At 36.6% G+C, this 14,950-nt stretch overlaps 1 long non-coding RNA gene across 1 annotated transcript in view; it reads right to left on the bottom strand.

The window, feature by feature from the left end:
• Positions 1 to 14,950, bottom strand: part of LOC134737036 (uncharacterized) — a 121,595-nt gene that overhangs the window by 45,534 nt on the left and 61,111 nt on the right. The window contains exons 3-4 of the long non-coding RNA XR_010121584.1: positions 7,068 to 7,233; positions 2,421 to 2,586 (exon numbers count right to left, since the gene is read on the bottom strand). This is a non-coding gene — a long non-coding RNA (uncharacterized lncRNA). The remainder of the gene's footprint in view (positions 1 to 2,420; positions 2,587 to 7,067; positions 7,234 to 14,950) is intronic.

The following is a 14,950-nucleotide window of genomic DNA, read 5'->3' as shown; positions in this document are numbered from 1 at the left end:
CTCGGCCCCCCAAAGTGCTGGGATTACAAGCGTGAGCCACCGCGCCTGGCCGTTTCTCAAACTTTTACACTCTGCTTCCTTTTTAAATATAAGTTCTAGTTTCAGCTAATCTCTTTTCACACACATATGAGCAAATGCTTTTAGAAGCAGCCAGGTCAGAACTTGAATGCTTTGCTGCTTAGAAATTTCTTCCACCAGATATCCTAAATAATCTCTCTCAAGTTCAAAGTTCAACAGATCCCTAGAGCAGGGGCACAATGCTGCCAGTCTCTTTGCTAAAGCATAGCAAGAGTGACCTTTGCTCCAATTCCCAATAAGTTCCTCATCTCCATCTGAGCTGCCTCAGCCTGGACTTCACTGTCCATATCATTACCAGCATTTTGGTCACAATAATATAACAAGTCTCTAGGGAGCTCCAAACTTTCCCTCGTCATTCTGTGTTTTTCTGAGCCTTCCAAACTGTTTCAACCTCTGCCCATTACAGAGTTCCAAAGTCACTTCCACATTTTTGGGCATCTTTATAGAAATGCCCCACTCATCTGGTACCAATTTTCTGTATTATTCCATTTTCACCTTGCTCTAAAATATTTGAGACTGGATAATTTATAAATAAATGAGGTTTAATTGGCTCATGGTTCTGCAGGCTATACAGGCTTCTGCTTCCGGGGAGGCATAAGGAAACTTAAAAGCATGGCAGAAGGTGAATGGGAAACAAGCACATATTCACATGGCCAGCAGCAAGGGGGTTGAGGGAGTGAGAGAGAGTGAGAGAGAGAGAGAGAGAGAGAACGAGCAGCAAAGGGCAAGGTGCTACACACTTTCAAACATCCAGATCTCATGAGAACTCTATCACAAGACTGCCCTAGGAGAATGGTGCTAAACCATTAGAAACCACCTCCATGATCCAATAACCTCCCACCAGGCCCCACGTCTAACATGAGGGATCCAAATTCAATATGAGATTTGGGTGGAGACACACAGCCAAATCATATCAATAGATGTACTGAGAATTAAACATTGACAGTAATTTATGCAATTATGGAGAATATGTAATATATTCTATACTTTGAAGAAATAATATAGAATTCTATGATGGAGTGGCAAGGATGAAGGGAGGAATTATATTTACAACTCATCCAAAAATGGCATCATGACAATTTATAAGCAAAAAAGTCTAGACCATGTATCTATTTTAACCCATCAAAAATTAATAGCTGCTTTGCCAAATACTGTTTTTACTGACATTCACTCTGGCATTAAAGAAAATGCAGGTTCATCTAAACATTTTTAATCCTTAATAAAGAGGAGGCCTGAACCGTGTTTACTACTGTATCCTATAAACTGTATTTCTACTATAAATAAACTCAAAGAAAAGATAGTAAACCATTATTTTGTTATTAATGGTGACTTATTTTTTTATAATCCTGTCTCTTTTTGTCTGTTTTGTAAATTAGATTTTTAAATATGGCCTACCTCTTACTATTTAGGCATATTTAATATAAAAATTATTTCAATCACTTTTAGGTTCCTTTGTTTAAATTCTGCCATTTTCTTTGAAGAACACACAAGTCCTTCATAGTATTAATCTGGTTGAAGGATTGTCCTCCCATATATTTACCAATAAAGACCACTGTAAGCTTCTCCCAGCTTCTCTATTAACTCAGGCTGCATATATACTAACATCTATACTAACAAAATGGCTTAACTGAGTTGGCCCGCCGGACTGAAAACTTTGTATGTAACTTTTTTGTAACTCAACCAGTTTACAATGAATAGTGCTTAAGTAGCAATATGAAGTTTATGCCCACACATACAAAAAGAAAGAAAGAGAACAGAGCCAACCCACTTATTACCCAAATAATCTAGGTAAAGTTTGAGGGAAGTCCTGACTTATTCAAGTGGAAATATTTTTTCTTCCTTTATAAGAGATAACTAAAACTAAGTTGGTATAGCTTTAAGAAAGTTTCAAAAACACGGAAGACATGGAAGTTATAATTCCTGTAGGGAGCAGTTTTTATTGACTATGCTTTTAAATCTAATGTTTGTAATAAGTCAAGAGATGTTAAGACTATACAACCATTAAAGAAACAATATAACATGATGTTTTTCTAATACCTGCAGTTTGAAATCCTGCATTTTTATAGCACATCTTATTGAAAATAACAAATCAATTTTCTCCAGCTCAAACCTTGAGCTTAAGATGAAACTAAATAGTTTGAGAAGTAAAATATGCTTTAATGTTTTATTGTATTTAAGTGGAAGCAAAGGTATATATCAGGAATAAGAAAGAAAAATAAATCTCTGTACAGTTAGGAATTAAATGAAATTTTCAAATTTTACATTGAATGAAAATTTAGATGTAATATATGCAAAGGCCATTAAATTTTTCAGTTAAATTCATCATATCAGTTTTAGTTTACCTTATTTCTCTGCATATCTTTTCTTTTTCCCTGTCAATGAGTTGGTAAGAATATTGCATCCATTCTGATTAGCCAGCAGATAAGCAATGTGGAAACTGATTTAAAGTCTCTACCACTGGAGATGTCAAAACAGATGTTACTTTTCTTCAGGATGACAGCGCTGGGCCTGAAATGTCAAACATAATTAAAAATTTTATTTTCAAATGTACTCCACAGTTTATACATACTGCAAGTATGTCTTACCTTTTGAACTTGTAGAGTGCTGTGCTCTGCAAAATGCGAGACGCTTTATTTTACTTTAGATGCCATTTGGGAATGAAATCATTTCATCAATTGGTACCCAGAGATTTCCTTCAGAATTTGGCATGAAAAGACTGGCATTTCATTAAAATGTGCTGACAACTGAAAAAGCAGTTTTAGCAGGACTGGTTTCTCTCACCCTTCTATCTATGAATATCAAGGTTTTTCCCAGTGGGTTATCCAAGTTAGAGAATAAATTAAGGTCTTTATCTTTAGGATGATATTGCTTATTTCATTCCCTAAAAGGGAAAAGTTTGGAAGTCCTATGTTACTTAGTCATATTTCTTTATTGTTTATTTTCTGTAATTTTTTGGAAACTTGAGTAATAAAATACCTGGGAAAAATATCTTTGTGTTTTCATGACGTATGTTCAAAACTACCAGTAAAAGTACAGAACTCACCATACACATCGAGAAAATAAGCATAGATTTGTACTCTAATAGCTATAATGAGGAATCCCAAAAGCATGGGTTCTCCAAAGAAGATTCTCTGCCACAAAATGTAAGCTGAGGGGCCCTGACCCACCCATAACCACAACCAAGTACCCTATATGCAGCCTTGAAGGGTCATTTGTTATTCCCATGTTCATCTCCTTTAATGGACAATAAGTTTCCCAAGGTCAAGAAAAGTGTCACGTTTATGTGTTTATCAACTATAGAGGCTTCATGATGCTTTGCACACCGGTAGCTCTCAGTAAATGTTTTTTGAATAAATGTAGTTGGAATGTTGGAAAGCCCTCTACACAGGACTTCTGCACTCTGAGAACAGGATAGTGTGCATAGTAGTTCAGAGCAGCAGTTCTTTTTTTTTTTTTTTTTTTTTGAGACGGAGTCTCGCTCTGTCGCCCAGGCTGGAGTGCAGTGGTGCAATCTCGGCTCACTGCAAGCTCCGCCTCCCGGGTTCACGCCATTCTCCTGCCTCAGCCTCTCCGAGTAGCTGGGACTACAGGCGCCCGCCACCACGCCCGGCTAATTTTTTTTTTTTTTTTTGTATTTTTAGTAGAGACGGGGTTTCACCGTGGTCTCGATCTCCTGACCTCGTGATCCGCCCGCCTCGGCCTCCCAAAGTGCTGGGATTACAAGCGTGAGCCACCGCGCCCGGCCTCAGAGCAGCAGTTCTTGCACTTAGCTGCTTGATTTTAATCTCAGCTCTACTGCTTACTAGTTTCTGATGTTGGGTAAGTTATGTCACACTGCTATACCTCTGTTTCCACATATGTAATATGGTTATTGTGAGGATTAAATGGGATCATACATATGAGATATTAGAACAGTGCCTGGCACATGGTTTAAGCACTCAATAAATACTAGCTACTATTGTCCCCCCTTAATGTGTCAGTGATATGATAACCTAGTAAAAGAATCACCTTGTACCACCAAGGTATATGCATAAATGCTTAACTTCAAAAGATCTCTAGGTAGTGGAGTTTCAAGCAGTGATTATTATGAGCTAAGGAATTTGGAGAGTTACCTGTTGGAAATCAAAGAGATGCAACAACTTTCATCATCCTGGATTAGAAGGGATTGCTGGGTTTGAAAGTGTCCTGGGCAAATTTTTGCCTAGTCACTGTTCAAAAACGGTTCCTAAATGCTCATCTGGCCCCAAATAGCTCCCAGGGTCTCTCTTTTCTTTCTCTAAATATGGATATTGTGCTCCTTCTAGATCTTCATGCCCTGAGGATTTAGGCTGTTTATTATTAGTAAACTGAATTCCCTCTTGACTTTTCCCTGATTTTAAAGAAAATACCACTAGGGATCTATTGTTAATACTAATATAAAATATTTATATTACATTATAATATATACTAGTGTATATTCTAATATGCATTTTGTTTAATATCCTAAAATTTTTTATAACAAATTTTTTACAACAATATTGCCATGTGAGATTGAAATTGGGCAGTAGGTTTCTTTTTTGCATGATCACAGTCAAGCATAAGTAGCAATATTATGATGGTTTTTCAAAACAGATCAGAAGGTTTTCTTATTCTTCAATGCTTTCAAAAGGTTTGAATAATGTCAGAGTTATTTTTCATTAAAAAATTAAAATAGATCATTCATAAAATTATCTCAGTCTAGAGTTTCTAAGGTACAATTTTGGACAATTTTCCCAATTGTTTATATTTATTAATATATTCGTCATTTCTATCTTTTCTTGAACCAATCTTGCTATTTTTATTTTCTCATTTCTTTGTATATTTCACTAATATATTCAAAGTTATACTATTGAAAAATTAATCTTATATACTTAATTTCCTCGTTATCTATGGTTACTTTGTTTTTACTTATTGCTACATTTATCTAATTATGGCACTTTTTTCTTCTACTGTTGTTTAATCTAGCTAATTCCTTTTTATTATTTTAAGTTTTTTAGACCAAATCTGTAACTAGTTTCTTAATTTTACTTTTTATCAATCTACCTTTTTTGCTTAACAACCCTCCTTCATAAATTTCTTTTTAAACATTTTATTTTAAATTGACAAATACAATTTTGTACATTATCATGTACAACATAATGTTTTGAAATATATAAACATTATGAAACAGCTTAATTGAGCTATTCTTCATCTAACATCTGCATTACCTCACATAGTTATTTTTGTGGTAAGAACATTTAAAATCTACTTGTAACAATTTTCAAGAATATATTGTTTTTAACTATAGTCACCATGTTGTGCAATAGATCTTTTGAACTTTTTCCTCTTCTCTAACTAAAATTTTGTATCTTTGGACCAACGTTTCCCCCATTCCTCCTCGTTCTATCAGCCAACCCCTGGCAACCACCATTCTATTTTCTACTTCTATGAGATCAACTTTATTAGATTCCACATATAAGTAAGATCATGCAGAATTTGTCTTTTTCCGTGTGACTTATGTCACTTAACATAGTGTCCTCCAGGTTCATTTATGTTGTCGTCAATGACAGGATTTCTTTCTTTGTAAGCAGTATAGTATTCCAATGTGTATCTATACGTGTTCTTTATCCAGTCATTCGCTGATGGATGCTTAGGTTGATTCTATATCTTGGCTCTTGTGAATAACGCTGCAATGAATATGAGATTGTGGATAATTTTCAACACGCTTATTTCATTACCTTTGGATATATACCCAAAAGTGGGGTTGCTGGATCATATGGTAGCCCTATTGTTACTTTTTCGAGGAAACTCTATACTCTTGTCCATGCTGGCTGTACCAATTTACATCCCCTTAAACTGTGTGCAAGAGTTCTGTTTTCTCCACATCTTGGAAAACACTTATTATCTTTTGTCTTTTTGATAATAGTCATTCTAACAGACATGAGATGGTACCTCATTGTTTTAATTTGGATTTCCCTGGAAAGTCAATTCTCTTTTAACTTAATACTTTCTCCTACTTTCCTTAGTTTAATTCATTGACTTCTGCATTTATCTTTGACTCTTTACTTCTGCTTTCTTAGATTTATTTTGTTCTTTTTATAACTTCTCAAAGGAGTGCTTCATTTATTGTTTTTACTTCTTTTTTATGTATTGAAAGTATCTAAAGTTATAAATATGTCCTCTGAGTATATCTTTCCTAAAATCCCATAAATTTTTATAAATAATTCTCTCATATTCATATACTGCATACAAGATGACATCTAAAACAATGTAATTCATAGGTTGAAAATAAAAAGGCAGACAAAGGACAACTAGAAATATACAAATAAAAAGAGAATAGAGAAATATCAATATTGAGCAAAAGTGAATACAATGTGTGGATCACTAAACAAAACAGAATATTGCTTTGTATGTGTGCATGTGTGTTTGTATGTGTCTGCGCACATGCATGAATGATTCCTTCTTCAGGTAGGCTTCTTAGAGAAAACACATGGGTGAAATATTTTGGGATCTCTGCATATTTACATTTATTTTTAAGGTACCTTTACACAAAAATGAAAATATAGTAAGTCAAATCTACACTGAGATAATAGTACCGACATGCCAGAATGATTCAAATGAAAATAACAGACATTACCAAGAATTAGGGAGAGCGTGGAGCAACTAGACTCTCTTATATTACCTATGGAAAGATAACCCTTTACCAATATTTATTAATACTGACCTTGCAGTTCCTCTTCTAGATATATATCTAACAGAAATGCATACATATGTGTCCTAAAGATGATAGTAGAACTATTTGTAATAGCCCAGAACTGGAAACAACCCAAATGTAGTAAATGGATAAATAAATTATATTTATATGTATATTTTCAATTATCTATGGTTGCATAAAAACTACTGTAAAACTTGATGGCTTAAAATGCCAATCTATTTTCTAAAATTCTGTGAGTTGGTTAGGACTTTCTTCTACTGTTCTTGTCTGAACTCACTCATGTGACTACCGTCATCTGATGTCTTCCCTGAATCTGCAGGCTGAAGATGGCCTTTGGAACATGGTACCAGCTGTCACCAGAGTACCTCCATTCTTCTTTCTGCAGAGACTTTCATATTGAGTAGATTAAGTTGGGCTTTTTCACAGCATTATGGTCAAATGGTCTAAGAGAACAAGAGACAAAATTGCAAGGGATTTTAGTGCTGAGCTGTAGAACTTGCATAGTATCATTTCTATCACAATCAATGTCAAAGAAATCATAAGGCCAGCTTAGATTCAAGATGATGAAGAAATAGACTCCATCTTTTGATAGCAGGAGAAGCAACATCACATTGCAAAGGGGTGTGTACACAAAAGGGCATGATATATTGGGAGGCGTTATTATAGCAATCTACCACAACCAATATACAGCAATGACAGTGAATGCAACAACAGGGGTGAACCTCACAATGTTGAGTGGAAGAAGCAAGTCACAGAAGAATAAATGTTTCATGTCCCATTTATATGAAATCCAAAAATGGGCCAAACTAATACATAGTGTTAGAAGTCAAGAGAGAGTATAAGAAGCACTTCTGCAGTACCATTAATGTTTTATTTCTAGACACAGGCAGTGGTTACATGGGAATTTTCACTGTGTAGTAGTTTGTTGATTTTTTGTTCTTTCAATTTATGCAGTTTTCTATATGTATATTTCAGAATAATTTTTAAAAGAAAACAAAATAAAAACAAAAACAAAATAATTTAGAAATCATGCCAGTATATTCTCATTAATTTAATATTTACCTGGGTACTATTCAATGCCTTTCCTAGAAAATGCACTAATGGTTACTGTATTAGACCACTTTTTGCATTGCTATAAAGAAATGCCTGAGACTGGGTAAAATTTAAGAAGAAAAAAAGGTTTAGTTGGCTCATGGTTTTGCAGGCTGTGCATGAAGCATAGTGCTGGCATCTGACTCTGGTTAGGCCTCAGTAAGTTTACAATCATGGCAGAAGGTAAAGGGGGAGTAGTAAGTACATCACATGGCAAGAGAGGAAAAAAGATAAAGTGAAGGAGTTGGTCCCAGACTCTCTTAAACAACCAGATTTCCCATGAACTACCAGAGTGAGAACTCATCTATCACTAAGGGGATGGTGCCAAGCTATGCATGAGGAATCTGCCCCCATGAGCTAATCACCTCCCACCAGGCCCCATCTTCAACATTGGGAATCACATTTCAACATGAGATTTAAAGGGGCAAACATTGCAACCATAAAATTCTGCACCGGCCCCCCAATTCTCATGTCCTTCTCACATTTCAAAATACAATCATGCCTTCATAATAGTCTTAACTCATTCCAGCCTTAACTCAAAGATCCTCAAGTCCAAAGTCTCATCTGGAGATGAGTTCCTTCCACCTATGAGCCTGTGAGATAAAAATCAAGTTATTTATTTTCATGATACTATGGTGCTACAGGCATTGGGTAAACATTACCATTCCAAAACATCAGCCAAAAGAAAGGGGCAATAAGCCCCATGCAAGTCTGAAACCCAACAGGGAAGTCACTAAATATTAAAGCTCCAAAGTAATCTCTTTTGACTCCATGTCCTGTATCCAGGACACATTGGTGCAAGGGGTGGTCTCCCAACGCCTTGAGCAGCTCCACCCCTGTGGCTTTGCAAAGCGCAGCCCCCATGGCTACTCTGATGGGTTGGAGTCAAGTGCCTACATCTCTCCCAGATTCAAGATGCAAGCTGCCTGTGGGTCTATCATTATGAGGTCTGGAGGACAGCAGCCTCCTTCCCACAGCTCCACCAGGCAATGCCCTGATAGAAACTCTGCGTAGGATCTCCAACACCATGTTTTCCTTTGGCACTGGCCTAGTAAAGTTTCTCTGTGGGGACTCTGCCCCTGTGGCAGGCTTCTGCCTGGGCACCCAGGCTTTCCACCACATACTCTGATACCTAGGTGGAAGCTGCCCAACCTCCTTCACTCTTGCATTCTGGGTGCCTGCAGGCTTAACACAATGTGGAAGCTGCCAAGGCTTAAGGCTTGTGTCCTGCAGAGCAGCGACCTAAGCCGTATCTAGGCCCCTTTGAGCCGAGCCTGGAAACAGAGTGGCCAGAATGTGGAGAGCTGTGTTCTGAAGCTGAGCAGGGCAGTAGTGCCCCAGGCCTGGCCCAAAAAACTGTTCTTTCGTTCTAGGCCTCTGGGCCCATTAGAGGAGGGGTTGTCTCCAAAATCTCTGAAATACCTTTGGGTCTTTTTCCCCTTCTCTTGGATATTAACACTTGGCTCCCTTTTAGTCATGATAATATCTCTAGCAAGTGGTTTCTCCACAGCCTGCTTGGATTACTCTCCTGCCACATGGCTAGGCTGCCACATGGCTACTCTGCAAATTTTTCAAACTTGTATGCTCTGTTTTCCTCCTAAATATAAGTTCCAATTTTTAAGTCATTTCTCTGCTACAGCATCTGATTTAGACTGATAGAAGCAGCCACACCACATCTTGAACACTTTGCGGCTTGAAAATTTCTTCCACGAGATGCCCTAAGTCATCAGTCTTAAGTTCAAATTTCCACAGATCCCCAGAGCATGGATGTAATGCAGCCAAGTTTTTTTTGCTAGAGCACAACATGGGTGACTTTTACTCCAGTTTCCAATAAAGTCCTCACTTCCATCTGAGCCCTCATCAGCCTGTCCTTTACTGTCTATATTTCTTGAGACAGCCTCCTGTGTCCTGTTCCCACCCCAGTATCACCCCTGCCCCCATTACTGTCCATATTTCTATCAGTATTTTGGTGACAACCATTAACTAGTCTCTAAAAAGTTCCACATTTTCCCTCATCTTCATTTCTTCTTCTGAGCCCTCCAAACACTTCCAACTTTTGCCCATTATCCAGTTCCAAAGCTGTTTTCATATATTCAAGTATCTTTATAGCAACATCCCACTCCAATTTTCTTTGTTAGGTTATTTTTTCATTGCTATAAAGTAATACCTGAGACTGGGTAACTTTTTAAGAAAAGAGGTTTAATTAGCTGATGGTTCTTCAGGCTATACAAACATGGCTCCAGCATTAGCTTCTGGTGAGGACGTCAGGAAGCTTACAATCATGGCAGAAGGTGAAGGGAGAGAAGACAATGTCACATGATGAGAGAGGGAGCAAGAGAGAATGGGGGAGGTGCCATGCTCTTTAAACTACCAGATCTTGCATGAACTGCCAGAGTGAGAACTCACTCATCACCAAGGGGATAGTGCTGCTGCCATTCATGAGTGATCTATCCGATAACCTAAATATTATACCTCCCACCAGGCCCTGCCTGAAACATTGGGGATTACATTTCAACATGAGATTTGGAGGAGACAAACTTCCAAACTATATCAGTTATTCATTCCCCCTGCTGAGGGAATGAGAAAGATCCAAAAGCTCTGGAAGCCAGTACTGGGTAACTTCGTGTCTATTCTTTTTCTCATTTTGTTTAAACTCTTATATCAGGATCAGTTCACAAGTCACCACTGTCTTCTGATTAGGTGATTATTTTCTTCTATTCAGATCCCCTTGTTTACCACTGCTAGTGCTGACCAAAGTAGTCATTCCTAGATTATTTCTTGTGTTTTCCTATTTTATCTATTGCAAAGTTGGAGCTTTCCAACCTCAGTCTTCAGTCCTGATTATCTAGGGAATTGGGAAACTTTTTTTACATTTTCCCTGGCAAGTCCGGTTTTTTACATGCTCCTAATTGGGGAATATTAATGGAATTTTCCAGAGATTCCTCCACCTAACTGCCTGCAATACTTGGTCACTCTTCCCAGAAATGCAAATTCCTACTTCCTCTCCCTTCCGCCAATTGGATTAAATTGTTTTTATGTATAGCTGATATTGTGATTAATAATATGGACTGTGGAAATTAAATGTCTGAGAATGTAACCAGAACTCAACTTTGCATTGGTTTACCTCCCTCTATGGGCTTCAATTTCCACATATATAAAATCGAGATAACAATAGGTCCTACCTCTTGAGTTGTAGTGAAATTTATATAAATTAATTCATGTAAATTAAAAGTATGCCTAGTACATCAAATACTTCATAGGTGTTTGCTCTTATTATTAAGACATAGCTATTAATGTTTAGGGTAGAACATTGACAAATTTTCATAATTTTCACACTGATGACTTTAGTCTTTGATATTTTACTTCTCTTTTAATCATTTCTGTTAGTTTTGTAAATCCAGATCCTACATTTTGGGGAGAGGAGGAAATCTGTTGCCATTTATTCTTAAAATAAAACAACCAATTTTAGGAAAAAGGTTTTATTGTTAAACTAACATTATGAAGTAAGATGGAGATGAGAGGAAAAAAGAATGAGATGATATGATACATGTCAAGATGTATTTGTGTTTTTTCCCATTCACTCTGCCTCAGATCTGATCTACATTTCAAAGCCAAAGCTTCTCCCTGGGTAACTCTTTGCTCCCAGTCCTTCTAGGTGCCATTCTGCTAGTCCTTTGTGTAGACTAACGGCAGGAGTGGAGAAAGTACACACAAGGTCATCCATTAGGAGTCAGCCCTAAAATTGTCCTTCTCTTCTTCATCCTCTCTACTCTTCTCCATCCTCAGGTACTACATGTATCTCCAATTGCTTATTTCTCCATTTTCTGAAATGGGGGTATGGGCGGAATACTTTTCAAGGAAAGACATCACTAAATATGAGTTTAAAAAAAATAAGGTGACCCCATATTCCTCGGGTTCCTCTAGAACTTTTGATTCTTCTCTTCTCTTCCTCTCCACCACTATTCTAACTCCTTAAACCACTCTAGATATGGTGCAAATAATTGAAACTCTCTAATGACAAGAATTCAGCCTTAAGGGTTTGGTTGTTTGATGTTTTTCAAAGCATGGGATGGGGTTCATTAAACTGTGATTCAAACATTTATTCTGGTATATGATACATTTTGTGACGTGCTCAGAATAAAGAGCTGCATCACACAGCTCTGATGAGTCTTACAGTTAACATGTTCCATGATTCTAATTAAATACAATCATGGATTATATATAATTCATCAGGCATGATGGAAAGGTTAATTACATAGACTATGTAATCAGTATATATCTGCATGTTTATCAATTCAGATGTTATCTGTTGTGTGTGATAAGAAAGAAAAAAAGATTCGTTGATGGAAGGATGGACTAAATTTATTACTTTGGCCAGCTATCATCTTGTTAAACCCTGCTTCTCTCCTAAGAAAATAAACTAAACTTACTTCAGCTTCATACATTATACAGGCATACCCTGTGTTGTGCTTTTTGAGAATTGTCCCATTTGGGGGAAAACAAATGCAATCAAACAGTGGTTATTAAACTTAGATGCAAATTAGAATCACTTGAGAAGCTTTTTAAAAAATCCTATTACTCATGCCACACTCCACACTAGTTAAATCAAAATTCCTGGAACTGGGGCCAAAGCATAAAGAATTTTTGAAGTCCCCAGGTGATTCAGAAGTGCAGCCATGGTTGAGAACCACTGAGTCTGAGCCTGTTAACTCCACTACTGTCCTTTGCAATTTTCAGACAGATTACTGATATTGATCAGACACTAGTCAATTAACCACTCAACTGACCAAAACGATACATTACTTCGTGTTATGTAGATATATTTTTAAGTTATTAAAAAGACTTCATGAAGTATTTGTTCAAAAAGTGTTTACTCAAGTTGGCTCTGAGTAATTTAAAGTAATTAAATATATATGTTTATATATACACACACAAAATTAAGTCAAATACCTAGGTATTTTTGGTAGTCCAATTCATTACTGTAAACATGATAAGAAACCATAACTTGTTAAGATGGCCTCTAGGAAAATAGAATTCTTAAGTGTTTCAATCAAACTTTTCTTTACCACATAGACCCAATTACTTTTATGCATTTTTAATAAATCTTTTAAAAGGAAATATGCCTTGGGTAAAAGATTTTGAAATCAAAAGAACATACAGCATTAGCACTAAAATACACATAGTACAACCTATTTTATAAAACTGGCCTTAAAGGACAGAATCAGCATCTACAAGGCAGTTGTCCATTTGAATAGGGACTTAAGGTTTGGGATATTTTAAAAACCCTTGTAACAACTTGCAAAAGTATGTAAAGCATGTGCGTGTAAGGGGCTGCCCACTGATGTGCATTTTTCTGGAGAGAGGAATCATGGCTTTGATGAGATGCTTACACGCAGTGAGGGGAATCCGCTCTCATTAAGGGTGGGATGTTGTTCTATAATTCATCACAGTTATTAAGCAACAGAGGTGGCAGTTGATATGCACCACATCTCCATCTCCATGGAGACAGCTGAGCATAATGCACTGATTCTAGGCTCAGACAATTTGGACTTAAGTGCTTGCTCTGTAACTTACTTGCTGAGTAAATGCAGCTTTTCAAGTTTCAGGTTTCTGGTCTATAAAATGGTGGTAATATCCATCCTACTTACCTCATAGGATTGTTATAGAGTTTAAAATTAAGCAACTGTTTGTGAATGCTAAGCTTCAATTCAAAGACAAGGAAAAGATTAGCAAAAAGTGCAAGTCCTGTGTTGAATAGACTGAGAGCTTCCCGGCCAGCACCCATGAAATCTTATTTAAGCCCAAATAAGAGAGATAAATGTTCAAACAATTGCTGAAAAAGGAGTTTGCACATGATGTAAGTAAATCTTTGAGAATACTATTGGCATATATTTGGGACCTTCTTGACAAGGTGTGGCATATAGATGTGTGTGCATTTCAGAGTATCCTCCTCTCTTGAATAGAATAACTTTAGTCCAGAGAAATCTTGCACAGTGGTGATTAGCAGAAGCAATAGGAGACAACTCAAGAATCAGAGAGGGCAACACACCTTTGTAAATCGTCTTGGTGACATCTCCAAAAGAAACATGGGCCGAAAGAAGAAGAAACATGGTGACTCTATGCAGTGGCTGAGAGGATCGATTCAGGAAAACTTATGAGATTATCTCTTGGGATTTGCAGAAACAGTTGAGGGCACTTTAAGTGTGTCTGTGGAGTGATGATGGTTTGTACTCTTTTACCAGGAAATGAGAGGGAGCAAGAAACTCTTGCTAAATCTGGTATTATCACTGAAGAAACAACAATTAGAATGTACTTTGTTCTATTTGTCTTTGACTTCATATCATTGGTGCATATATTTTTTTTCTAAATAAATTCGGTTGTTTATATACTTCCACTATTTACAGCCTAACCAAATAATTATGCATTTTTATACACAGTGAAGTTTATAACCTTGTGCAGATTATGCATGTTATATCTGCCTATCTCCTTCTTAAAAGAATATTTCTAAAATATATCTCTTTCATTTCTCTCTCTCATACACATACACACACACACACACACACGCACACACACAATTGAGTAAAGCACTAAGACGTTTGGTGATTGATTTTATATTCCCTAGATTAGAGCAGGATTTGTTAATAGCCATATTTTTAAACAGTATCTCTTTCTCACATTGCAAAAATGTCTAAGTTAAATGAGGTTTAATCTTTTTTTAAAATTGATTTTTTGCTTTTCTCTCAGGAAGAGATTTTTTACATAATTATTTTCATGCTTATAAATACTTTTGTTTTTCCTCCCTAATGTTTGGTAACAAAGATTAGGGAGGAAATGTTTGTAGGTGCTTTTACAAGATTATTATCAAAAATGTTGTAGTACCCATGTACATAGCAATCAAAAATGGTTCAAGAGCAAATGAATATGACTTGAAAATCTTAGTATTATTTTTGATCCCATTTTCTCCTTCCACCTCTGATTCATCAAGCATTGAGGATCTTCTGTCTTGACCTCTAATCTGCCTCATCTTTATGTCCACACTGAAACACTGTCAGTTATCCAAACAAACCA

Source organism: Symphalangus syndactylus, chromosome 6 (assembly GCF_028878055.3).
Source record: "Symphalangus syndactylus isolate Jambi chromosome 6, NHGRI_mSymSyn1-v2.1_pri, whole genome shotgun sequence".
Classification (NCBI taxonomy): domain Eukaryota; kingdom Metazoa; phylum Chordata; class Mammalia; order Primates; family Hylobatidae; genus Symphalangus; species Symphalangus syndactylus.
This window is presented reverse-complemented; position numbering and strand designations above follow the sequence as displayed.